Below are 25,271 nucleotides of genomic sequence, written 5' to 3'. Positions count from 1 at the left end.
AACCACAATAAATGGATTGAAGACTGTTCAACAAATCCACAGATATTTGCCAAAGTATCTGTGCTCAAAGCTCAAAAACTGAAATAACCATGGTGGCTCTTTCCAGTATGTATAACCCGAGAACACTTGACACGATGAGGGGCAAGGCAGGAGAGTCAGCCTGGACCAATCCCGGAAACTGCAAACGCCAACCTCCAGACTCCTGTAACCGGAGATGATAAACCCCTATTTGTTTAAACCATTCTGAGTCTATTGTTACTTGTACTGAAAGCATTCCAGAAACAGTCTTTGCACTCCAGAGACTCAAAGTCCAGTGATTAGTTACAGAAGATTAGTCGACGATTATAGTATGGCTGACAAATTCTACGGCAGAAGTATCCAAGGGCTCTGGGGTCACAGAGGAGGGACATCTAGATCAGAGCAGGTCAGGGGATGTTCTTACAGGGAGAACTGAGATGTGAAGGAGGTGGCTACAGAGGAGGAGAAATACCAGGAAGAAAACAAGTCAGTGAGGCTCAGGAAGTCACGTCGATGATTTAATGTTTATAACAGATGTGCCTCGCCCATAAACATGTTCTTAAAAAATAACACAGCTATCCCTTCCCCAAACATTTTATTAGCAAAAGTTCCAAGTTTTCAGAAAAGTAGGAAGAGTTGCACAGTGAACCCATATTCGCAGCCCTGGATTCTACAATCAACATGTTACTCCATTTGCTTTATCGCAAACCCAGTCATCGGGCCTCCCCTGACCCACCCATCAATCCATCTTACTTTTTGATGTGTTTCCACGGAAACTGTAGACATCAGTACATGCCATCCCTAACTTCAGCAGACGTCCACTGTTTACAAAGCAATTATACTTCTCCCAGAACCACCTCCGAGGGGCTTGCAAACCTCTTAATCTCTTCCACGAACTCTTTGGGTTCATTGCCAGTACACAAAAGCCACAACACAGACCTTCCAACAAGGGGAATCGGGGCCCATAACGCCAAGTTCTGGCAGGCTCACACCTTACAGTCGGAAGTTTTTTACCGGGGACTTGGGAAACACACCAACAGACACCCTTTAATACATCTCTACCTACCGACCGGAAAGCTCTACAGTGGGCTTCGTTTTTGTCCAAAAAAAACATTTAAACACTACTCTGTGCTAAGCTGTGCATCTCTGCCCTTAGAAAACGCAATCTCCTAAGGAAAGAGGTATAAACAAAGCATGGAAATAGAACTGCCCACATGCAGTGATAAAGATGCTACAAGGTCTGATGGAAAGCATGATGAACTCTGGGAAAAGAAGATCCAGAAAGGCTTCGACATGGAGTCCAAGTTCACTCAGCAGAGGGGCTGAGAGAGCGAAGCTTCCCACGCATAACGGAAGGCGTGCAAAGCAACAGAGGCATGAAGCGTGCTGGCGGGTCTGGTGTCACGTGACATGGAAGTGCAGGGACGGGGTGGGGAAGTGACAGAGCATTACATCTCAAAAGACAGATTGTTCACCTAAAAATGAGCCTAAAGTGCTGTCTGAAGAAATCTATCCTAGAGAAAGCAGGGAGCCACTGCAGGTGGGTCCCCCAGCCCGACCTAACTGTAAGGCACAGGGAAGAACGAACACGTTCCCTCCCGTACACAAAACCAAGACAGCTTCATTTAGGTAGCTTGGCAAGGAGACAAAAGAGCTGGGAAATGGTTTTCCTACGTAATTTCTATAGGACACACTAATATTAGAGGGGGCTCTCTACCACTTAGCACTGATTCAAATACAAGCACACACATTCCCCTGAGAAGTAACATTCTGAACGCAAATCACGGTATGTATACATAAACCACACAAGTGTGTGTGGCTTCTACTGCCCCCCAATCCCATGGGCTAATACAGTCATTAGTCTCTTGTTAAACTTAAGCTGGGAGAGAACAAATCAGTAGGTAGAGTCAACCTTGTCTGTATCAGAGGGTTGTCATGAAAATCAAACGAGAATTTGAAAATGTAGAAGAAAAGTACTCTTCAGTCCTCATAAAATTCATCTGTCCTGGGTAACGTGGTACACAAAAGCACACGGGAAACAATCAAACACTGTACACGTGCAAAGAATTGCATTTAGCACTTTTTCTCCAGATAATATGACTTGAAGGTGGTAACCTGGATATTACTAATAGGCCATAATAATAATATTTAAGTCTCTCAGAATATTATTCAAGTTTCTAGTCCTTTAAATAATCAAAATGGAAGACAATCCTAAATCTGGGACAATCTAAGCACCAAAATAATTAAGGACAGTAATGAAAACAAACCACTGAAAAACAAGGTATTCATGAATCCATACCTATAGTAAATAGTAAACAAACAAAGGGAGACAGGAGGGCTCCTGCTTAGAGCAGAACACCAAAGGCTGACTGATAAACGTACAGGGAGGGAAAGCGGAAAAAACCCCAACATTTTGCAACTATCAGAGTAAAGACTGGTTCAGGCAAGAATCATTAGTAAGATGCTAAAGCTAAAGGGGAGATTTAGATGAGGAACAGGATACTTTTCATGGTCTTAAAGTGTCTCCATAGATTATTTATGAATCAGACTCTGCATTTTAACAAGCAGCACTATTCTAAGTGTCAAGACAAATCCCAACTGTTCATACCACTTCCTGTTACGATCCAAATCAGGAACAATCCGATCTAAATTAGGTCATGAAGGACCCTGCCCCCAAAAAAACAGCACTCTCAAATATGAAGGAACACAGCAAACAGACTGCAGCGGCTGTAAATGCTGAATAATGACAAAGAAAAGCGCAGTGACACTGTCTACTCAGGGGACATCATTTCCCTAAACACTGAAAGTCGACATGCAGCCTTCCTATTTCCTAGCACCTAACACCAAATTATACATCGTTGTGACAAAATGACTATATATATGAGTGTGCATGTGTGTGAGAATAGGAACTGACAGCACTGAACCCCTACATCCCTATCCTTTTAATGACAAAACACAAACTTGTGGTTATTAGTAAACAGTCTCACACGCACTCCCTGGACAGATAGGTAGGTAGTGTCTTATTCCTATGTGTGCCTCCAGGGCCTGCAGTGAATCAGAGACCTAGAAATGCCCAGAGAACGTGTAAAGAATGAATGAACGATGAGGGAAGAGTTTTAAGAAATAAAAATGAGGACACATTTTAAATAATTTTCCATAACATGTACTATGGCACATTTCTCATCCACGTTCCATTAAGGAAATGTCTCCTGACTGTTCTATTGTGAACACTGATTCTAGAAGGTAAGCAATTAAAGTGGCAGCCCTCCCCAGAGGTTCTTTTTGTAGTTTAGCAATAAATGCTGTTAGCTACAAAAATAAGAATTTTTAAATGCACACCTGTGCAAGCACAGGCACACACACATGCTCAGAAGCCAAGTTGAAGAGACGGGTCAAAGATGGACAATTTAAGATCAATAAAGATAATAACTGCAATGGATCGAAACACATCTAATTTGTTCACAATGAAACTAAAAAAGCACCTATTCGTCACCTTTGGAGGACTAGTGAAACAACTCATTATTTTAAAAATTGGTAAATTAAATCTTTGAGAGGCCATTTTCCAACCTCATGTACAATGCCCCCAGTATTCTCCAAAAAAAAAAAAAAAAAATTGGTAAATTAAGGGAAAGAATTAAAAAGGTATCTTGCTTCTCCTATATAAACTGTACTAACTGGTGACCAAATAATAGATGAAGCAAAGTTTCCCTTTACAAAATATTCTAACTAATCAAGGAATGATGGAATTGGGGCTATCACCATTTTGCAACTCCTCATGAGTTAAGAAATCTAGTATCAATGGCTGCTAACATTACAAAAAGAGACAACCTGACACCTTGAAAAAGACACATAATTATCAATGATGTAGTCTTGACAAAAAGCTTCTAAATCTAACTACTGACTTACCAGAGGTGCAGGAGACAGAGGAATATGCTGAACATACCACACGGACACACCATCAGCAACACAGAGACTGTAGGAAGCTCTATGGAATAAGCCACCCAGTTTCTTCAACAAATAAAGTGCAAGAGAAAAGAAAGATGGAGAGGGAACCTGTAAATTATGACACCTAAGAGCCATATCAACTGACTGAAATACATGCCTTATATGGATCCCAGTTTGAACAAACACACACACACAAGAAAACTGGGGAATTCTGAACACTGGCTGAATTTGATAATATTAAGGAATTATTCTTTAAAAAAATTTCAAGTGACTACATTTAACCTCATTACAAAAGAAGCTAAATGATATATGGGATTTGTTTCAAAGTTATCAAGGGGGAAGAGAGGAAGTAGGGATGTAGATGAAATCAGATTACCCATAAACTGATCATAAACTGTTGAAGCTGACTGGTAGATACAAGGTAGTTGATTATATTAGTCTCTGTACTTTTATATATATTTGAAATTTTCCACATTAAAAAGTTTTTTAAAATAATGAGGACAAAGATATAGGTGCCTGGGTCCCACTCCCCTAGAGATTCCAATTTAGGCACATGGAAACCTAGGTGCTCAGGCTGTCCAGGTGATTCCAATTCACACCTAGATTGAAAACCATCCCATTAAATTTTGAGTTCTTTGAGAACAGAGTCTGTATTTTGTTTACCACAATTTCACCCATTACCTATCACAGAAAACATATTTAAATATTAATTGAATGAATTAACTAAGATGGGAGCCATTTTCTCACCTTAATTCTTTTTTTTTTTTTTAACATCTTTATTGGAGTATAATTGCTTTATAATGGTGTGTTCGTTTCTGCTTTATAACAAAGTGAATCAGTTATCACCTTAATTCCATAGCAATTAGAATACTCATCTGGCTGGAACCATGAATCTAACTTCAGCTGGAATTCTTATTTTCTAATGACTATTAGCTGACAGTCTCACAGATAACACTGTTCTATCACCTTTGTTTTTGCAAGGGCCATAGTTCATTGCTATCTTAAGAAAATTGATTCACTTTTCACAAACTGATTCAAAATTATTTTCCTGAGTTTCTAGTATCTCGATGGAGATGAGAAGTATCACTGCTTAACTCTCTGATGTCATCCCTAGAGACGATCTCTTTATTTTTCATTCAGCCCATCAAGTGAATGCTTTTCCTCTTCATATTCACCTCCTAACTAGAGAGTCTTAGTCATCATAGACTCTTCTATTTAACTTCTGTTCGGCAAATTCAAGTACTACAGCCATCTCCATATATTCACACTGAAGTTTTAAAGTCTTCAGAAATAGGGGAGCCCCGAGTAAACGAGAAAGAAAATTTTTTAAAGGTTGTTTCTCTTGGGAAAGCATAGACATTTACCATGTGTGTGTACAGCACAGGGAGCTATAGGTTATCTCATAATAACCTATAATGGAAAAGAATCTGAAAAAGAATATATAGATATAGATCTCAATCACTTTGCTCTACACCTGAAACTAACATGACATTGTAAATCAACTCTACTTCAATTAGAAAAAAAACCCTCTGGGTGTGAGGCTGCTTACCTGACACTTCTGTCCCTTCCCACTGAGGGCACCAGGTGACAGCACACCTGGCTTCGAAAGTACACAAACAACTCAAGTCCAGGGACTGAGACCCAGGCAGGGCCGGGGGGGAAATACACGACACAGAAGCACTTCCTCCTGAATGAATAAAGCGTGAACTCTACATACAGCCGAAGGAGCTTCCAGGGAAGCCCACTGCTCTGCCCCTTGTATGTCTAGGACTCTTGTCCACAGTGACAGAAGCCCCAAGTGAAAGTAGCTTAAGCAGAAAAGTCACCGATCGGCTCACACAGCCGATGTCCAGGGACCAGGACGATGCCGCCAGGACCAGAACTTGCTCTCCCGTCGTGGGTCTCCCCTCTCCAACCTCGTGGCCCGCTACTCTGCCCCAACCATCGCCCCCCTCCCAACCTCAGGCCTCTCGCAGTCAACGCTCAGACTCGATTCCTTGTCCTGTGGGCTTCCACATTCACATCACGTCCTCAGGGAGGCCTCCTGGACCACCCGGCCTCAGGCAGCCCTCGCATCCCCCACCTCTGCCCTTTGCGCCTCTCACTGCCCTGACCCCAGCCTGCAGTTCTTTTCTTATTTCCTACTTACTTGCTTTTTGCTATTCATTCCACAATAACTGAAGCTCCCTGAGGGCAGGCCCCAGAGCTGCCTTTCCTTCTTGTATCCTGCCACTGTAGGGATATTTCCCTTTTATCATCACATAAATCATGCTGCAACCTAAATAACATGGATTTTACCCACACTGTGGTGTGAAATCTAGCGCATGGCGTAAACTTGACACTTGGGGATTCATTCATATCTTATTTCAGGTACTTATGGTCAAAAGCCTAAAAACTGTTAAGCCACTACTTCCTTATTTCAAAAGCAAAGTTTGACAAGCGGATAACATTAGTTTATATTTTTTAAGGTTTGAGAATTTGTCACTAAAGAATTTTAATCTCTTAAGGTTGTTATTTCAATACTCTTTAAGAGTCTCATCATTTCACCCACTGCTTTAAATGAGCACTTATGGTCATCTGATTGCTATCTGGTTGGCAGCGACCTTTCTGACTGGCCGTCTCGTACCCGATCTGCCTCTCGGAAGGGAGCCCAGGCCCCTGCAGGGGACAGCTGAACCTGGACGGCCAGGTGACGGGAAGGGCAGGACAGCTGCTCTGAGCACCTGAGCTCCAGGGGCTGCTGGTCACCCAGCCAGGGGTCTCCACAGCCACAGACTCACGGGGGCCGCGGCTGAGCCCTCCCGCAAATCTTTCTAGCAAACAAAGATACTCGGTATGGAGTTCTCTAGCTGGTAAATTTGCACGTTCTTACTGCTTTTCACGAAACGGGGACTCCAGGAGTGCCGGTCCTAGCAGGAAACAACTGCAGTCATCAGAGCGCTCAGTTTCTCTCTGTAGTCTCAGCCTTTCCCACGTGTACTGACTCAGAGAAGGAAACTCCAGGGCGCCCTCCCTGTGTGCAGCTGCTACTGCCCCCAGCACCGGGAATAGAACATTTTTATCTTCCCATGCAGGTATGACTCAGTTTCCATGTCTATGAAAATAAGGAAGTTGAATTAAATGATCTAAGTTCCTTTCCAAGGTTTTGCTGTTTTTTTTTTCTTCTGAAATTAGATCTGCAAAACAACTTAGTGCTCCCGTGTGCCTAAGGAAATTTGTTTTAGGTGTTTCTGTTCCCTAAAGCATATCTCTTTATCCGTTCTCCCACCAAAGGGGGGGGGGGAACCCAACCTTAAACGCAAACAAACTCAATTAACTAACACAAAGCCAGAAAGCTCTGAGTTACTCCTCATAAGCACCTGCCTCTGGTCTGTACCTCTGGGCACATGTTCCTTCCTCCTGATGGAGTGGCCGCCTGAATATCTCCTCCCCCACCTTCCTGGACAGCCCGCCGCCCAGCTTAGCTGACCCTCCCAGTCTACGCAGGCTCCCAGGCCTGTCAACACCACCCACGGCTGCACTGCATGAGGTCTGTCCCGCAGAGACACCGAGAGCTGCCCATTCATCCTGTGTGCCGTGTGCCTGGCACTTAGGAGATGCTCAGTCCGTGGTGGATAAGAAAAGCAAGTTCTCCGTCTGGTTCTCCGTCTGGGTTGGGAGGCCTCAAAAGGACAAGTGGTAACTGGTAAACTCTGAGAAGTGTATTCCCTTGAAGGATGACTCTGCTGAACTACAAGCTAAGCAATAAGAAATGGTGGAGGGTAATTGGCAAGCTCTGGTTGTTTAAGAACGTGTGATTATTTCTGAAATAAAGACCTCTCCCACCAGGCCCTCACCCCGCCGGGAATCTGGGGATCTCCCTGGCCTTGGAGAGGGCCACCAATTTAGACCTGAGCTCCTTCCACCTGCACAGGCCGCCGTGGAGACAGGGAGCTGCTTCACTTCCCGACGGCTGAAGGGCAAGTCTGGAACTAGCGCGTACACGGCCCCGTCCCGAATGACTAACCCAAAAAAGATCCTGTTTAGAGACGCGCTACCACCACTTCTGCATTATCTGCTAGCACATCACATGCACGCAGACAGAGCTATGTGACCTGGAAGGTCACTTAACTGGTCGGTGGCAGGGCTGGGAGTGGCCACCCAGCCGTCCTGCCTCAGCATCCCCACCCTGAGCTGGACACTGTGCTGCTCCAATAGTGGGCTGGGCTGGGCTGGGAGAGACCTTCAAACGTGGTGCGAAGTCCTGGAATTCGTGGATCAGAGAGCTCATCAAGAGACAGAAATGCAGAGGCAACTCGAGCACAAGCTCTATCAATAAAACACAGACCTGAGAGGAAACGTACAACAAAGAGCAGTTGTCATACACCCCAAAGAACGGAGAGCAGGGACCTGAATAGATATCTGTACACCCGTGTTCAGAGCAGCATTATTCACAATAGCTAAAACGTGGAAGCAACCCAAGTGTCCATCGATGGATGAATGGAAAACAAAATGTGGCCCATCATACAGTAGAGTATTACTGAGCCTTAAAAAGGAATGAAATTCTGACATATGCTACAACATGGATGAAGCTTGAAGACATTAGGCTGAGTGGAATAAGCTCCCACAAAAGACAAACCCCTTGTGATTCCACTTATCCGAGGGCCCTGGCACAGTCAGAGTCATAGAGATGAGAAGCAGACCAGCGGGGGCCGGGGGCCGGGGGCCAGGGCCAGGAGGATGGGCTTAGTGTCCAATGGGCCCCGAGTTCCAGATGGGATGATGCAAGTGCTTAGGAGTCTGGACAGTGGTGATGACCGCACAACAACGTGCATGTACTTAACGCCACTGAACTGTACACGCAAAAAAGGTCAAAATGGTAAATTTTATGTCATGTATATTTCACCACAACTTTTTAAAAAGTAGCTATATACCAACTGCAGTGTGGATCAGGAGAAAAAGCCGCTCAACTTGAAGTCTGGAGCCTGCCATTAGGGAGCTAACGACCTTGGTTAAGTTGCCTTTCTCAGCCTCCGTGTGATGCATAAAATACACAGGAGATCTGTATCCTCCGAGTCATTATCAAGAAACGAGAAAACCCCTATCGCGATACCTGGCTCTGAGTAAGCGCTTCGCCTTTGGAGTATCACCCTGATATTCTAGCAAGTCTTGAGAAGGAAACTGGCCGAGGAGCCGAAGCTAAGCCACGGCAGGGCACTGCCATCAGAGTCGTGTCCTCCAACGGGCCAGCCCCGGCCTCCACTCCGCTAGCTCACCGGCTCCCGTGCCGGCCCGCCGTCACTCTCCGCCTCTGGACACGAGAGCCCTGGCCTCCAGCACCTTCCCCCGCGGGCCCACGCCCCTCCTTCCCCGGCAGAGACCCCGCAGCCTCTCCCTCCCGCTCACCACCCTTCCCGCTGCCGGAGCGGGAAAGCAAGCCACGCAACCAGCCTCAGGAAACGTCACAGGCCGGGCGTTTAGGGTCACAAAGCGGAACGGGCATGCACTCCCCGCTTCCTAGAAATCTCCCTGGGAGGCTCCCCAGGCCCTCCCCACGCTCGCTCTGCCCCAGTGCCTTACCTCATCTTCCCCAAACAGAGGCCACCGGGCACGCCGCCCCATTGCTCTGCCTCCCAATCCCCAGCCGCCCACATCCACGCCCACCTCCTCCCGGGCTCCTGCAGGCCAGCCCTCCACGCAGGCTCCGGACTCCGTGCTGCCCCCTCGCCCCAGAGCGGCCCTCTGCCGTCACCCTCGTTTCCCTGCATCTCGAGTCAGCCTTCGCCTCCCTACGGGATCCTCCCCCACAGCATAGAGACGGTTCTGTTTAACCTTCGTCCTCAACATGTACGCCCCTCTGGCCAGTGACACAATTCCTCTGTGGGCCTGGCTACCTGTGCCAGTGCCTCTCGGGCAGATTCCCTGGGAATCTTGTTCAGACGCGCATTCTGACTCGGCAGGTCTGGGGTGGAGCCCAGGATTCAGTTCTGCCAGCGCAGCCCAGACACTGCTCCCACCACAGAGCCCCTCTGAGCAGCAGGGCCTTGTGCTTCTTCCCTCCGTCCGAATCCGCTCTGACCCTGCACCCTCCCCCAGCACAAGTTCAGCGAGACCGTCCCGTCAAGGTCACCGATAAACTCCATGCTGCAGACTCCAGCTAAAGTTCTCTTTCTCCTCTCCGGTCCTCTCAAACACGAGGGTGCAGCCGCTGAGAGAGAAGTGTGCCCAGCAAGGGGAAGGCGCCTAGAGGGCCAAGCAAAGAGCCCTCTGCATCTCCCTGCAGACACGGCCCCCCGGGCCCTGCTGCTCCCCTGGCAGGGGGTCCCGTCAGGTCCTTCTCCTCTACCTGGCTTCCCGTGTCAGTCCTCCTCAGAGCTCAGCCTTCCCCCTCACCTCCCCACTCTCCCCTGCGGGGATCTCATCCGTCTCAGCAGCTTTATCTGTAGCCCCCAAACTCTCAGGACGCAGCCCAGGGCGCTCTCCTGACCTCCTGGCTCCTTCACCTCCTCTGCCTTGGGCCACCTCTCCCCGCTCGGGTGTCTCACAAGAATCTCCAGCTTAACGTTCCCAGAAGAGAACTCTAGATTCTTCCCCCCTTAAAAGCTGCTCCTTCTCCATGATTCCCATAGCCAGCCATACTCATCACTACCACCAGAAACCCAGGAGTCACCTGTGACCCCTCTTGCCCCTCCGCCGCCTCAATTCACGACCAGTTCTACTGATTCCACCTCCAAGTCCCACTCCAAAGCCATCTGCTTCCAGAGCCCAGAGCCAGCCACCAACCACTGACCAGCCACAACCTGCTAACTGGCCTCTCATCGCCACTTCAGCCTGTCCACAGCCTCTTCTCCACACAGCCCCTGCTGCAAACAAAAGCCCCTACAAGTGGACGTGTGTTCACCATGAATGAAACCCAAACCCTCCACCCACCGTCGCCCCAAGACCCTGCACCGGCCTTCCCCCAGCCAGTGTGCCTTCCTTCAGCTCCCAGCACAGGCCAAGTACTGTCCTGCCCAGGACCCCTTCCACGCGCTCTACCCTTTCCTCATCTGGCTTTTAGGAAGACTCGAAGCAAGAGGAAGCACGGTACGCTCAGGCAACTGAAGAAAGATCCACGTGGCTGCCTGGAGCAGAAAGAAAGAGGCGGAGCCTGGCATGAGATGGAGGTAGAGAGGAAAGTAAGGGCCAGTAGGCCCAGTAGTTTAAGGATTTTAGACTTTCTGCTGAGTGCACGGAAAAGCCTTCCAAGTGTTACAAGCAAATGGGTGACAAAATTAGACTTGCAAGTTGAAAAGATCATGGTAGCTACAGCGTGGAAAAGCAGAGCGGCCCAGAGCAGACGGGGCAGATGCAGCAGGCCTGGCCTAAGGGAATGACAGTGGACACGGGGATGGTGGACAGGCTTTACACCAGTTAGGAGGTTATGATACTGTGAGTTATGAGAAATATATATGCGGTCATTCAGATGACCTAATTATAGTTCTCATACGTCTTTGGTCTTTGTCCACAGCTTCTGGCCCACGGCTCCCAGAACCCTTGGAACCTCCTGAATGATAAGAGCAAGGGGAGCACCTTTTGTTATGTTTGGTCACTTGCCCTCAGTTCCAGAAAACGATTCAGAGCCATAAAGGTGACGTGAGCGTCTTGTTCACAACAAGCCCCTTCCCACCACAACTGGGTTAAGCCGATGAGGGGACTCGGGGGAAGCACCTGAGGACGCCGGGGGAACCAGCCTTGAAAAGAGGGCTGGAACTTTCAGCCCCACCCCCTGATTTCTGGGGAGGAGGGAGGGGCTAGAGGTTGAATCAGTCACCAATGGCCAGTGATTGAATCAGCCACGCTTGTGTGACGGCGCCTCCGTAAGAACCGAAAAGAAGGCGCTGAGGAGAGTTTCCAGGTGGGAGAACCAGAGCGCGCGGTGGCACGTGCCACCGTGGGGGGCCCCAAACTCCACAAGGACACGTGCGCCTGTGTTTGGGACCTCACCCTGTGCACCCCTTCACCTGGCTGTTGATTCACATCCTTTGTAACAAGCTGGTCATCCAGTGAGTAAATGGGCTTCCTGAGTTCCGTGAGCCACTCCCGCAAATTAGCTGAACCCAAGCAGGGGGTGGTGAGAACCTCTGGTTTATAGCCAGTTGGTCAGGAGTGCAGGCGACGACCTGGCACCTGAAACCCAATCAGGGTGTCACGGGGACCTCCGATCTGTAGCCGCTTGGTCGGAAGCACAGGTGACGACCTGGACCCGCGACTGGTGTCTGAAGCGGCGCCAGTCCTGCGGGACTGAGCCCTTGAGCTGTGGAGTCTGGCGCTACCCCTGGGTAGAGAGTGTCACGGTCGGGTTGAAATGAAGGACGCCCCGCTGGTGGCAGAGGGTTTCTCAGTGGTGTGCCCTCATCCCACCCCACCTTGGAGTCGGGTGTAGAACCCCTTTAGAAGTTAAAAAAAAGGCAGACTTTACAGAACGAACATATGCAATTTGAGATTTAAAAAAGGCCTAATATGCAAGGGTGAGGAGAGGTACCACGCTGGCTGAAATCCAGTCCTAACGATGGGATCAGCTACTCCACAATGGCTGACTGGCCACCCATCTTTTCCTGTTTTGACTGGCAGGAGGAAGGAGGGGACAACGGGAGAGGATAAATGGCAGGATAAAGGAAAGTAAGACACTAGCTCATAAACTGGGGCAGCGGATGGGAAAAGAGCCAAAAATAGGAAGAGAGGAACGGCAAATTGTGCTGACTTTTCCACTTGGCCTCCTGATGAGTCCAACAGCCTTGAACTGGGCTGGAATGAACAGAAGCGATTCTCAGAAGACTTCATTTGCTGAAGTTACAATTTAACATGATTTATGAAGCCTCTTGTTATAAATATGCTTGAGTCAAAGGATATCTGTTACATGAAAGTACTAGAATCATAGAATTTTTAGAGACGGAAAGAAACCTGGAGGTCACTGACTCAGGCTTCCGTCTCAGGATCCCTAAATTCTTCTCTCCACGTATGGACCCTCCAGAAAGATTTCATCTAGAAGCTAAATGTATTAGGGTTTCAAAAGAGAAATGAAGAATTGCTAAGCAGAGAAATATTGTCCAAAGCTTTATGGTAATTGGAGGAGAGGCTTTTTTTTTTCCCCCGGAATGCCATAGTTTATTTATTGGTCTTAGCATCAGGGCTCTAGAAAACTTTTTCCTGTGATTATGCCTCTTTTCTCCCTCCCTCTTTTTCAAAAAAACTTTTTACTGTGGAAAGTTTCACACATACGTAAAGACAGGAAGAAGCGTTTAATAAACAGCCTTGTGTCCATCACCCAGATTCTCCAAGATTTTTTCAGCTACTTTGCCAGTGAGTTTTATTTTTTAAAAATACACAGATGATTAATGACTGACTTTAAGCTGTTCATCAGGGAGATCATTTTGGCAATAATTTTTTACCAATTTGTTCCAGGGTTTAAAAAAAACTCAGCTGTTCCATTTTGTTTAGGGACTAGCGAGATTTTAATTTCTAATTTCCAAAGCTACTGCATATTTGGCTAATTAATCCTAGCATCTGACAATGAAGGAGCAGAGAAAGAACATGACGTTTCAAGTATAATATGAAAAGTTTCTAGAATAGTAAAAACTCCAGCTGCATTTTAATCTCCTATGGTACAAACTTCAGGAAGCATATGAAACAAAACCTTCAAAAGGAAACTGTGGTAGTTAGCCTCCAAGAATGCCAGTGGCCCTCAGGCTTCCCCAGGGCAGCCCACTCCCACACTGCACCAGGCTGGCCCATGTGCTGGCAGAAGGGATGGCACATGGCTTCCAAGAGGAGATCCCAGGACACGGCAGTTTCCATCGGGATCATCCTCTCTCTCTCTCTCCCTCTCCCTCTCCCTCTCCCTCTCCCTCTCTCTCCCTCTCGTGTCACTTGCCCCGGGGAGAAGGTGAGTGCCCAGGTTGTGCAGAGCTCTGTGGAGCGGCCACGTGGTGAGGACTGAGGCCCCCAGGCCACAGGCATGTGAGTCCCCCATCTCGGGGCAGTGATCACAACCTCGGGAGAAACTCTGAACCAGAGCACCCAGCCGAGCTGCTCCCAGATCCTGAACTTCAGAAACTATGTGATCATAAATGTCTGTTGTTTCAAGCTGCTAAGTCTGGGCCAATTTATTACACAGCAGTAGAAAATTCACTCAAAAGACAGACAGACAAACTTTTGAGGCAGGCAGCCACACAGCACCAAACTACTCTATTTCCTTCAACTCATGCCATATACTAAGCAAAATTACATAGCTTGGAATGTTTTAATTTGGATGAGACCTAACTCAATATTTTGTATGTCGATTCCCAATCTAGTGGGCCTAAATCATACTGTATACATATTGCCCACGAAGCACTGACAAAAGCAACAAAGACAACAATGTATTAGCCATTATCTATTAATGGCACCTGTTTCTGCATTTAGACTTCGATTTTTTAAAAGGCAAAAACTCCCCAAAGATTGGTCTACAACCATGACAGAGAACACTCAGGAAAATGATAAGCACTTACTTTTTTTTTTTAGAGTAACATAAACTTGAAATTGAGACCCGGCTGGTATTTTGCAGTTGCCATAGGAACCACACGTACCTTCCCTCTTTGACACTCAGCATCCACATTCTCTTCGTCTTTCTTTCCACTCTCACCCACCCAAAAGCTCACATGCCCTGCCCTCGTGTCTGCTTGGCCCCTCTACTTTTTGGAACATCCAATATGTACACGTGCACACCCATATTTGTATTCCTAGGAACCAAAAGAACTGAGGAGCTAAAGGACACAGCTCATGGTCAAATCTCCAAGGCCAGATACTTATCTGGTATTGGTTAGATCAGGGAGTCTGTGCGAGCAGACAGCTGATGCTCAGTAAGTATCAGGTTCCCTCCTCCTCCTCGCCCACCCAGGCCCCCTCTGCATGATGCGGGAAGGGCTCCATTTCTCTGGTACTCAGGTCCCTTTCATTCAGACTCCTCAGCAACATGCATTCACTTTAGAAAAACATCCAACGGGCTGTATGTTCTGTACAGGCAGCCCCCAACTTAGGATGTGACCCACGATTTTTCAACTTTATGATGGTGTAAAAGAGATACGCATTCAGTAGAAACCTACTTCAAATTTTGGATTTTGATCTTTTCCTGGGCTAGCAATATGCGGTAAGATACCCTCTTGCGTGGACAGAGACCTAAATAGACACGTCTCCAAAGAAGACGTACAGATGGCCAATAGGCACGTGACAAGATGCTCGACATCGCTAATTATTAGAGAAACGCAAATCAAAGCTACAATGAGGTACCACCTCACACCGGTCAGAATGGCCATCATCAAAAAGTCTACAAATAATAAATGCTGGAGAGGGTGCAGAGAAAAGGGAACCCTCCTACACTGTTGGTGGGAATGTAAGTTGGTGCAGCCATTATGGAGAACCGTATGGAGGTTCCTTAAAAAACTGAAAATAGAGTTGCCATATGATCCTGCAATCCCACTCCTGGGCATATATCCGGAGAAAACGATAATTCAAAAAGATACTTGCACCTTATGTTCATAGCAGCACTATTTACTCCAGTAGCCAAGAAGCAACCTAAGTGTCCATCAATAGATGAATGGATAAAGAAGATGTGGTCCATATATACAATGCATATTACTCAGCCTTAAAAAAGAATGAAATAATGCCATTTGCAGCAACATGGATGGCCCTAGAGATTCTCATACTAAGTGAAGTTAGTCAGAGAAAGACAAATATCATATGATACCACTTATATGTGGAGTCTTTTTTAAAAATGATACAAATGAACTTATTTACAAGATAGAAACAGACCCAGAGACATAGAAAACAAATTCATGGTTACCAAAGGGGATAGCAGGCGGGGGATGAGAGGCAGGGGGAGGTAAATTCGGGAGTTTGGGATTAACGTATACGCACTACTCTATACAAAACAGGTGAACAACAAGGACCTACTGTACAGCACAGGGAAGTCTACTCAATATCTTGTAATAACCTACAATGGAAAAGATTCTGAAAAACATATACACACACATATGTTTCACTTTGCTGTACACCTGAAACTAACACAACATTGTAAACCAACTATACTTCAATAACAAAAAAAAAAAAAAAAAAAATTCCTCTCTGTGATGCTGGACCACAGCCCCCATCAGCCACAGGATCACAAGGGGGAAGAGCTCAGACAGGACCAGTCCGTACCCTCCATACCCACAGAGCCGGTCTGTTTTCCACTCTGAGTACAGAATGCAATAAGCTACCTGAGATATTCAACACTTTATTATAGGACAGGCTTTGTTTTGGGTGATTCTGCCCAACTGGAGGCAATGGGGATGCTCTGAGCAGGTCTAAGGTGGGCCAGGCTAAGCGATGGGGTTCAGCAGGTTAAGCGTATTAAATGCATCTTTGACCTACGATATTTTCAACCTATGGTGGGTCTATCGGGACGTAACCTCAGTAAGTCAAGGACAAGCTGGATTTGGAGCCAGTGACAAGTGGGACTCTTGCTACCACCCTGAGACAGGTTGCACCGGAAGCCTCAGAAGAGCTGCCAGGACCTCCCGGGGCTGTTGCTCTAGGTCGTTACACTGTCTCCACATTTAGCTTTCAGAAAGAGGCTCCAATTATGTTTCTAGGTGGGTAAGAATTTAGTAACTGAATGCAAAGACTTATCGTGGGATTGGGTGATGCAGCCCAAAGAATTATCTCAACCCTGTGGTCTAAACATTTCCAGAATCTCAAGCCATCTTCCACCAAGGCAAGAACCTTGAAGAATTAAGGCAAGAAATCAGAACTTTTCCACCTCTTCCACCTTCTACCAAGACCCACTGAGATCCCATTTGCGGCCCTATTCTTGTTTTCCTGTCTTTATGTGTCCAGTCCCGTATTCCCAAAAGACATCTAGTAAGTTATTCCCCCACTTTTTTCCACACGAAACCCTGGGAAAGGTTCTACTCCTTGGGCACAGGGAAATCTTGCTGACACCTCGGGTCACAAGAGTCACTGTTTCCAATGGGAAATAACATGAATAGAAAAGGAAGGGAAGACCCAGATGGGGCAGGAGAAAGACGAGCTGTAGCAACTGAAGCCACACACGAGGGATGTGTGTCCCTGGCCTTATTCCCACCCCTAACCCTAACCCCCACCGCCACAAAGGACGCCTCCAGCGTTCCTTACTCCGTTGAACCCTAACAAGGAAGATAACGACTATCACCTTTTTACAGCTGTGGACTCCGCGGCACAGAGAAGTGCAAAGCTGTGCTCAAGATCACGCCACGAGTGAAGTTTCAGAACCTGGTCTTCGCACCTTGCCCTCCTGTCCTTCCCAATATCCAAGGCTACCTTTCCCGCTCACCCCGCATCTGAGAACGTCGACATTCCAATCATACTGTTCCAGGTTGACGGAACACTGCCTGAGATTGTTTCCAACTTTGACATCCGAGAATCTTGCTGCTCTTCTTAAAATATGGGTCATTTACCCGCCTGAAGGATACACCATCCCCTCTGACAATCAGTGCCCACTATCCATCCTCAAAACCTAACCAAAAAAGTTAAAAATGAGGTTAGGAAACCGGGACAAAGCAGAACGTTCACTGTTCTACAAGGAACGAAACCCAGTCACAGATAACTCCAACGAGCCATCAGCCAAGTCTCTCCCAATGGCAATTCTAAACGAGTGCGCGGGACACAAGAGCCTCTCCCCGGAAGACTCACCTGAAGGCAACATCAAAGTTCCAACGTTTCCAGAATTCACCCGAAAACGAGCACAGAACGGACGCTGCTCCCACGAGCAGCCTGGGCGCAGCTGTCTCGGCACCAGCGTCTGGACCCACCACGGACACGACCTCCTAGACCTACCGGGGGCGAGACGAGGCGCACGGGCCGGTCCGGGTGCGCCCCGGGAGAAGCCGCCCCAGCGCCAGCCCCTCGCGGAAGGGAGCTGGGCGGTGGGGACAACTTTGCGCTCAGCCCCAGGACGGCAGCAACCCCAACACGCAGCAGACCGCGCAACTTCCGAAGCGCGGCCCCCGGGCGTCCCCGGCCAAGCTCCTGAGGCGCTAAGAAGTTTGCGCGACATTCACAGCCTCACCCTGACCACAGCGGCGACTAAGGGCCTGAGGAAGTGGACCCTCCTCGGCTGGAGGCCCGAAAGGCAGGAAGTGGCGGCAGAGGCCACTTGCGGGACAAGGGAAGGAGCGGCGGACTCGGGGGGCGGCTGGGGCGCCGCCCCCATCTCCTCCGCCCCAAGCGGGTCTGGGAGGACCCCCCCCCCAACCCGGCTCGAGCGGGGCCGCCGCCCCCAGGTCGCCCTCCGGCCACAGCCCTGCGCGGAGCCGGAGCCAGGGGCCACCCGGCCCGGGGCGCGCCCCCGCTCCCCCGCGCGCGCCCCACCCACCTCGCCCGCAGGGCCCCGCCGGGGCACGGACACCCTTACCTGCGACCCGTCCCGCGCCGCCTAGCAGTCCGCACCGGCCCCCGCCCTTAGACCCGCCCCGCCCGCTCCTACGCCTCCAGTGGCGGCCGGACCCCAGCCCTGACCCGCCGATTTGTCATTGAGCCGCCAGCTCGCTTCCCCACCCCCCCGAGCGCGCGCCCGGCGTCGCCTAGGCAACCCCGCCCCTCGAGAGCGCGCCCTGCTGTCCGCTCCCGCCCGTCCCCCGGAGGCCTCGCCCATCGGGAGCCTACTAGCCAATCCGAAGCGGAGCTTCCCAGCCTTGGGCGGGGTGAGGAGGAAGCTTCGCCAATGAGAAGCCGCCTCTGGCGGGAGGGGCGGGCTCGGCACGCAGGCCACGCCCACCTCCACTTCCTCCTGTCGGCAGCTGACGCGCTGCACGTGACCACTGCTCCAGTGAGGGAATCCGAGCAGGTCTGGGGACTCTGGGCGTGGCGGGCAGGGGTGCTCCCGCTGTGGGCTTAGGTCAGGGCGAGGCCAGAGCCCTGGAAAGCAAAAGGGAAAGGCGGGCCTGATGTGGAGAAACCGAGGCAAATCACGATGCCTCCAGGCGGCTGTCTGGACGCCGGCCCGGGGCTCCCCGAGGCGGGACCTCCGCCTGCCGCCACCACTCGCCAGGCTGATGACACCCCATTAGCAGTAATGGGGTTGCCAAGGCCTCGCAGTGACTTGGCCCAGGTCACGTATGAGGGCCGGAATCCTCACCCCAGCGGAAGCCTCGATGTCGGAAGTTCAGTGGGTAAACTCGTGGCCGACGGGGTTTTCACCCATAAGGCTCGGGAACTTGTAATTTCGATCCAAATAGGGTTTGGGTTGATTTTCCTAACTGCCTCTTCTTAGAGCTGAGTCCTACCCTCATTCCACTTCGCCTCCGCAGGATTTATGGCCCCACTGATCCCTACACAAACCTCATGGCACGTCCCTCACACACTGTATGGCAATAAGTTGTTTAAATGCCCGCCTCTATATCTCTAGGGATGAAAACTATCTCTTGTTCAATTTGATATCCACAGCAACTAGCACCGTGTAATTAATCCTTTCCTTGTTGATAATTATACATCAGGGTGCTGTGTGTGGTATATGAGAGGCTTTGTGCCTTGATTACATTGCTATGTATAAGCAACTAACAGAATCAGGCCCTCTACCAAGAGCTGTATCAAAAAGCACAGAAGCTTTAACTTAGTCTTAAGCAACGGGCTTAACAAAAAACATGTCACCAGAATATCCTAGTGTTACCCTACTATCCTAAGTGTTCTGTTTTACGCTTCTCGTACGCATTAAAGGCTTATATTGCCTGCTAATTATATGACAGAAACTCTGCCAGGTGCTATAAGAGAGAAGGTAGGAGGCTTCTCAGAAAAGGAGGCTCTCTATGGACCTAGAGATGATCACACTAAGTGAAGTAACTCAGAGAGAAAGACAAATATCATATGATATCACTTATGTGTGGAATCTAAAATACGATACAAATGAACTTATCTACGAAACAGACTCACAGCCAGGTGGAGAAGAGACTTGTGGTTGCCAAGGGGGAGGGTGTGGGGGAGGGGTGGGCTGGGAGTTGGGGTTAGCAGATGCAAACTATTATACAGAGAATAGATACACAACAAGGTCCTACTGCAGAGCACGGGGAACTATATTCAATATCCTGTTAAATCACAATGGAAAAGAATATGAAAAAGAATGTATATATATGTATATGTATAACTTGAATCACTGTTTGGCTGTACAGCAGAAATTAACACATTGTAAATCAACTATACTTCCAATAAAATAAACTTTAAGGTAAAAAATTTTTTTTAAAAAGTCAGCTCTCTAGTATTTATAACCTAGAAGGGGAATCAGGTGCAAACTTTTTCCTATGGAGTAACAATGATGTGCACAGGTTTAGAATCAGGAAGCACAGATTCACAGAACTAGCAGTGGTTAGGAAGTTGCTTAGCCTCCGCGGGCCTCAGTTTCCCCAGCCATCCCATAGGAGCAGCACCTGTGCCCTGCAGGTGTGAAGATTTAAATGCAATTACCTGTAGAGCTCTTGGTAGGTACAGTGCTAGGAACTTGATGAGCGCTTAACAAATGTTAGCTTCAACCGTGATTGCCGCCAGAGGCCAAGATGCGCACTCAAGCCCCTCGTAACCACCTCGGGGACAGCATTTCGTCCCGAGGCCCGTGGTGTCTGGGGTGTGCGCACCGCTGTCGTGCAGCCAGTTGCTGTGTGCAGCCCGGTGGCAACGACCTGCTGTGATGTTGTCGTTTGACCAGATGCACGTTTAGACAGCGGAGCGGCTCCCCGCAGCCCGGCCAGCTGAAATGGAGAGTTTAGGGAACAGGATCAGGGCTGTGGAGATGACCAGCGCTTCCTGTGCCCACATCCCTAGGGTCCACAGTGGCCACAGGCGGTTTCCTTACCTTTCCTGGGTGCGTAAGTGCCATTCCTGTGACTAGCAACAGAATGTCATGCAGAATGGAGGCAGTGGGCTTTCTGAGAAATGCTGCCCTAACTCTCTTACCCCATTCCACCCCCCCGCCCCCGCCTCCCCTCCTTTAGCTCCCAGGACTCGGAGGGATTCCCCTGGGACTCGGCCAGTAGGAACATCTGCTCGGCTCCTGGACACACCAGGCCCCAGCTGAGCGTGGTGGATTCGGAGAGGACCAGCAGGACCCTTTTGGAAGGGCTGTCTCACAGAGGCCACAGCCCAGGAACGTGTCCCGTGGGGGGTGAGCCCTGAGAGGTGACCGGCCACAGAGCCTCTGGGACTGCTCCTGTCTGGTCTCAGGGGACACCCCTGTCTGCTGAGCTTCTCCTAAGGGAACCCTGACTGCCCACAGAGCCAAGGGCCTGAACAGCAGGGATACGAGATCCCCAGCAGGCCCCTGTATGGTCACTGTCACCCACTGCAGCTGTAGAAAAAGCATTCTAAATGCTCCTCTTTCAAAACTATCAACTGAGTCCAGAGCGCTGTCTGACAAGTATTTCCACTTCTCTCTCCCGGGCACTGGCGGGGCCTGAGCTTCTCAGCTCCCTGTGCTTGAGTGAGGCGATGTGACTAGTTCTACCCAATGAGCTGGAAGCAGAAGGGACACGTAGTCATTTGGGGGCAGGAGAGTGTCAGTGCGAGACCCTTCTCGGTGGCGCGGCCGCTGAGAATGTTTGGGAGGGTGGCCACGCCGTCGGCCCCGGCGCCTGCAGTGAGCCCAGCGCCTCTCACCCCCACCCCCGCCATCCTGAGATGGACACTGACCGTGGCTGAGACACAAACGTTCGTGGTTTGAAGGCGCTAAGATTCGGGAGTTGTTTGTTCTGGCTGCAGAGCTTCGCCTCCTCTGACTGACGCCAGGCCCTAACGTGTACCAAGCTGGGGATGCGGTGGCGGACGACTCAGACGAGAGAACCAGTAGACGGACAAGCAACCGGAGAACTCCCGATGACCTCAGACTGGGTGGTCAAAGAAAGGTCTCTCTTCATATACACACTACCATGTGCAAAACAGAGAGCTAGTGGGAACCTGCGGTACAGCACAGGGCGCTCAGCTCCGTGCTCTGTGACGACTTAGATGGGTGGGATGGGGGCGGGGGATGGGAGGGAGGTCCAAGAGGGAGGGGATGTGTGTACACATAGCTGATTCACTTCGTGTACAGCAGAAACCAACACAACATTGTAAAGCAACCATGCCCCAATTAAAAATTTTTTTTAAAAAAAGTCTTTCTCAGGAGGCGACATTTAAGCTAGGACCTGAAGGACACAAAGGAATCAGTGTCAGGAAAGGTTGGGAGTGAGGGGAAGGAGAGAACCTTCTGAGCAGAGGAAGAAGCCGCAGAGAAAAGCTTGGTCCTCTCGACAGCAGACGGGAGGCGTGGACGGAGCGCCGTGGGCGGGGCGGGCGGGTGAGACCCCAGAGGGTGCAGAGGGAGGTGGGATCTGGATCACTGGGGGCTCCTAGGTTAGGGTGAGGAGATTGGAATGTATTCCAAGTGTGACAGGAAGCCACTGAGGAGGTTCAAGTCTGCAGGCTGACAGGCTTTGATTTAGGTTTTAGAAACACCACTCTCGCTATCGTGTGGAGGTCGAGCTGTAAGGGGCGGGTGTGGGCGTGGAGCTTAGAAGGCTGTTCCGGGGGTCCAAGCAAAGTGGGGTCCGCAGGGCCAGAGGCTGGAAGGGAAATCTGCCCTCAGGAGGTTCGGGGAGATTTGCAGAAGGAGGGGAGCAAAAGCACTGAAGACTAAACAGAAGGTCCTCCTGCCAAATCCCAGAGGAAGCAGAGGCAAGGCTAGACGTCGGGACCCCCAGAGGTGCCCTGACTCCAGGGAGACGGGTGCTCAAAAGCCAGGCGGAACGGGGGAGGGTGTGGAGCAGAGAGCTGGCCAATTTCCTAGAACATCAGCCAGAACAGCCTTAGGTGGTATTATTAGAGTCTGACAAGCTCCGACATCCCTGTGGGCATTTGATACTTGGTGACCGCCTCGATTAGAAAAAAGAGGGGGGCCACCGATCTATAGACAGAAAAAAGCCATTCTTACCTACCGACGGCGGGGAGAATCTACTGTAAACAGCGAGACTAGACGGGGCGCACCTCCAGTGCTCCAGTCACCTTTCTGCTCTGTTTCCCCAGCCCTCAGTGCCCTGTGCTTCCTGTTCTCAGGAACGGGTCTCACGGGCTCATGCACACACAGGAATAAATGACTAAAGACGGCTCAGTGCAGGACTTCCCTGGCGGTCCAGTGGTTAAGACTCTGCGCTTCCAATGCAGGGGACACGGGTTCAATCCCCAGTCGGGGGTGCTAAGATCCCGCATGCTGCATGGCGAGGCCAAAAAGAAAAAAAAAATATTTTCATCGTCCAAAACTAAAACCTGAAGTCTTAGGCTAGGGGAAGTATTTAGGGGAGGACCAGAGATCTTTCGTTCACACAGGTAGCATGGAGTGACTTATCCCTCCCCGGGAAAAGGTTCTGACTCCTGAGTTCTCACTTGGAAGCCTCCTCCAAAGCCTGGGAAACAGCCCCAAGCCTCCCCTTCCTTGCAGCCTTTCGCTGGCAGCTACCAGCAAAAGCGCCTGATGCTTACTTATTCCTAAACGTGTTCAAAACCTTGCCTTTGGTGTTCAGTTTAGTTACTGTCACTGAAAAAGACTGTTTGATCAAGAGCTTCTCTCTCGCCGTTACCACCTTCCTATGTGGTCTCTACAGACCTAGCCAGGCAGCAGGAACTAACCAGACGACATTCCAGCAATTGCTCTGCAGAAGCCCCGTTAATTAGGTGGAGGAGCTTTCCTCTTGCAAAAGAGACGAATCCACTTGGGACGCACATTAGAAAACAATGATTCCTTGCTATTTTGAATTCTTGAATCAGCTGCACTTATCTTTCTGCCATCATAGCTTACCAAGAGTTGTCCCCCAGAAGTGAGGGCAAGTCTGTCTTGTCATTAAGTAGTAAGTCTTCATCATTATGGCTAAACCCACCACGTGCCAGCTCACCCTCTCCCCTTCCCACTCTGGGGACACACACGCTCCGTGGTTCCACAGTAACCACCACCAAGATCCAGTGCTGACCTCCAGGTAACCAGAGCAAAAGTCCTGCAGGGTGACAGCGGCAAAGCCCTCGAGGGTGAGATAAAATGAGATCCGAGGGTCTGGATTCTGTCCTGAGCTCTCTCCAACATGAAATACTAGCCATGGTCTCCCAGGAAGCCAGCCCCCTCTAACAGCAGGAAGACACTCCTCCTCTCTCCCAGCCGAGCCGTGCTCCTGAGCTGCAGATGCATGAGACCCACAGAGCCTAGCTCTGGGCAGCTAGGTGGACAGACGGACAGACACAAAGGACACGGGGACACAAAAACTTGAGCTAGGAGGAGGGATGAGGAAAGAAGTGGTGCTGGCTGTGTAGGGGAGAGAACTTTGCCACCCCAAAATGTGTCTCTTTGGCTTGCACGTTATTTTGAGCTAAAAACAATCAAGGCCCAAAAGACTTCGACCCTCCCCCTAACTAACCGCCTACAGAATTTAAATGGAGGGCCTGTTCCGGGAAGAAGAACTATCACTGCAGAAAACCATAATATAATAACATGAGTGAGGGGTGGTCGACGGGGGAAATTAGCAAGGCCCGTGTGATCACAGAGCAGCTCCGTGTCCCAATGTCCCTGCACAGCCCAGCAAACATCTGTTTATCAAACATTTGATCACTTGCTTCTTTCATCCTCCTGTAAATTGCCTTGGTCCCCTTTGAAGGCCAACCCCACCCATTCTCCTCCTGGATGGCGCGTAAGCCTCACCTGCGTGACTTGTGCTGGGCCCATGTTCTTAGGGAGCCCCTGTACGTACCTAATTACAGTCGACTTCCCCTGCAAATCTGCCCTGCGTCTAGTTAATTCTTAGGCCAGCCGGGAGAACCCAGAAGGGGCCGGGAAAGTTCCTCCCCAGGAGCTGGGTGTGCTGCGGGCACTGGCCTCTGCTCTCTCCCGCCCCCGCGCAGCCCAGGCCGCGGCTCTTCCTCACTCTCTAGATGAGGCCCCTGGGCACAGAGGCCCAAGGCGGAGAGCCCGAGGTCAAGCTCGGCCGGAGGTTGGCCTTGAACTGGCTCTGCTCTTGGCCTAGGGCAGCCAGAGCATTCCTGGGGGCCGCCCAGCACTGACCAGGCGCCCCAGGCCTCATTCCCCGCCTGCCTGCTGCTGGGAGATGGGGGGGGCTGCACCTCCGTCCCTGCCCCGCCCCCTCCAGCGGCTGGGTTGCCCCGCCCCGCAGCCACTGTCACTCTGCCCCTCCCCCGCTCCGTGATTCTTCTCGTGAGCAGCCTTTTTTTATACTGTGCTTTTCTTTTTTTATGGACAGCCCATCTCTTCCCTGCGTCCGCTCCAGAGAGCAGGGCAG

At 49.9% G+C, this 25,271-nt stretch overlaps 1 protein-coding gene across 5 annotated transcripts in view; it reads right to left on the bottom strand.

Annotated features, from left to right (window-relative positions):
• Positions 1 to 25,271, bottom strand: part of LOC137757786 (ras-related protein Ral-B) — a 66,857-nt gene that overhangs the window by 21,805 nt on the left and 19,781 nt on the right. Inside the window, exon 1 of one of the 5 annotated variants that reach the window (XM_068534378.1) lies at positions 18,392 to 18,460. The exons of 2 other annotated variants lie outside the window; for them this stretch is intronic. The gene's annotated coding sequence lies outside the window, so the exon portion shown is untranslated. Of the gene's footprint in view, positions 1 to 17,670; positions 18,181 to 18,391; positions 18,461 to 25,271 lie in introns of those variants that run through there. 2 more of the 5 variants (XM_068534379.1, XM_068534377.1) reach the window with 2 other exon arrangements.

Source organism: Eschrichtius robustus, unplaced genomic scaffold, assembly GCF_028021215.1.
Source record: "Eschrichtius robustus isolate mEscRob2 unplaced genomic scaffold, mEscRob2.pri scaffold_403, whole genome shotgun sequence".
NCBI classification, from domain to species: Eukaryota; Metazoa; Chordata; class Mammalia; order Artiodactyla; family Eschrichtiidae; genus Eschrichtius; species Eschrichtius robustus.
The sequence above is the reverse complement of the archived record's forward strand: the minus strand, read 5'-3'. Positions and strand labels throughout refer to the sequence as shown.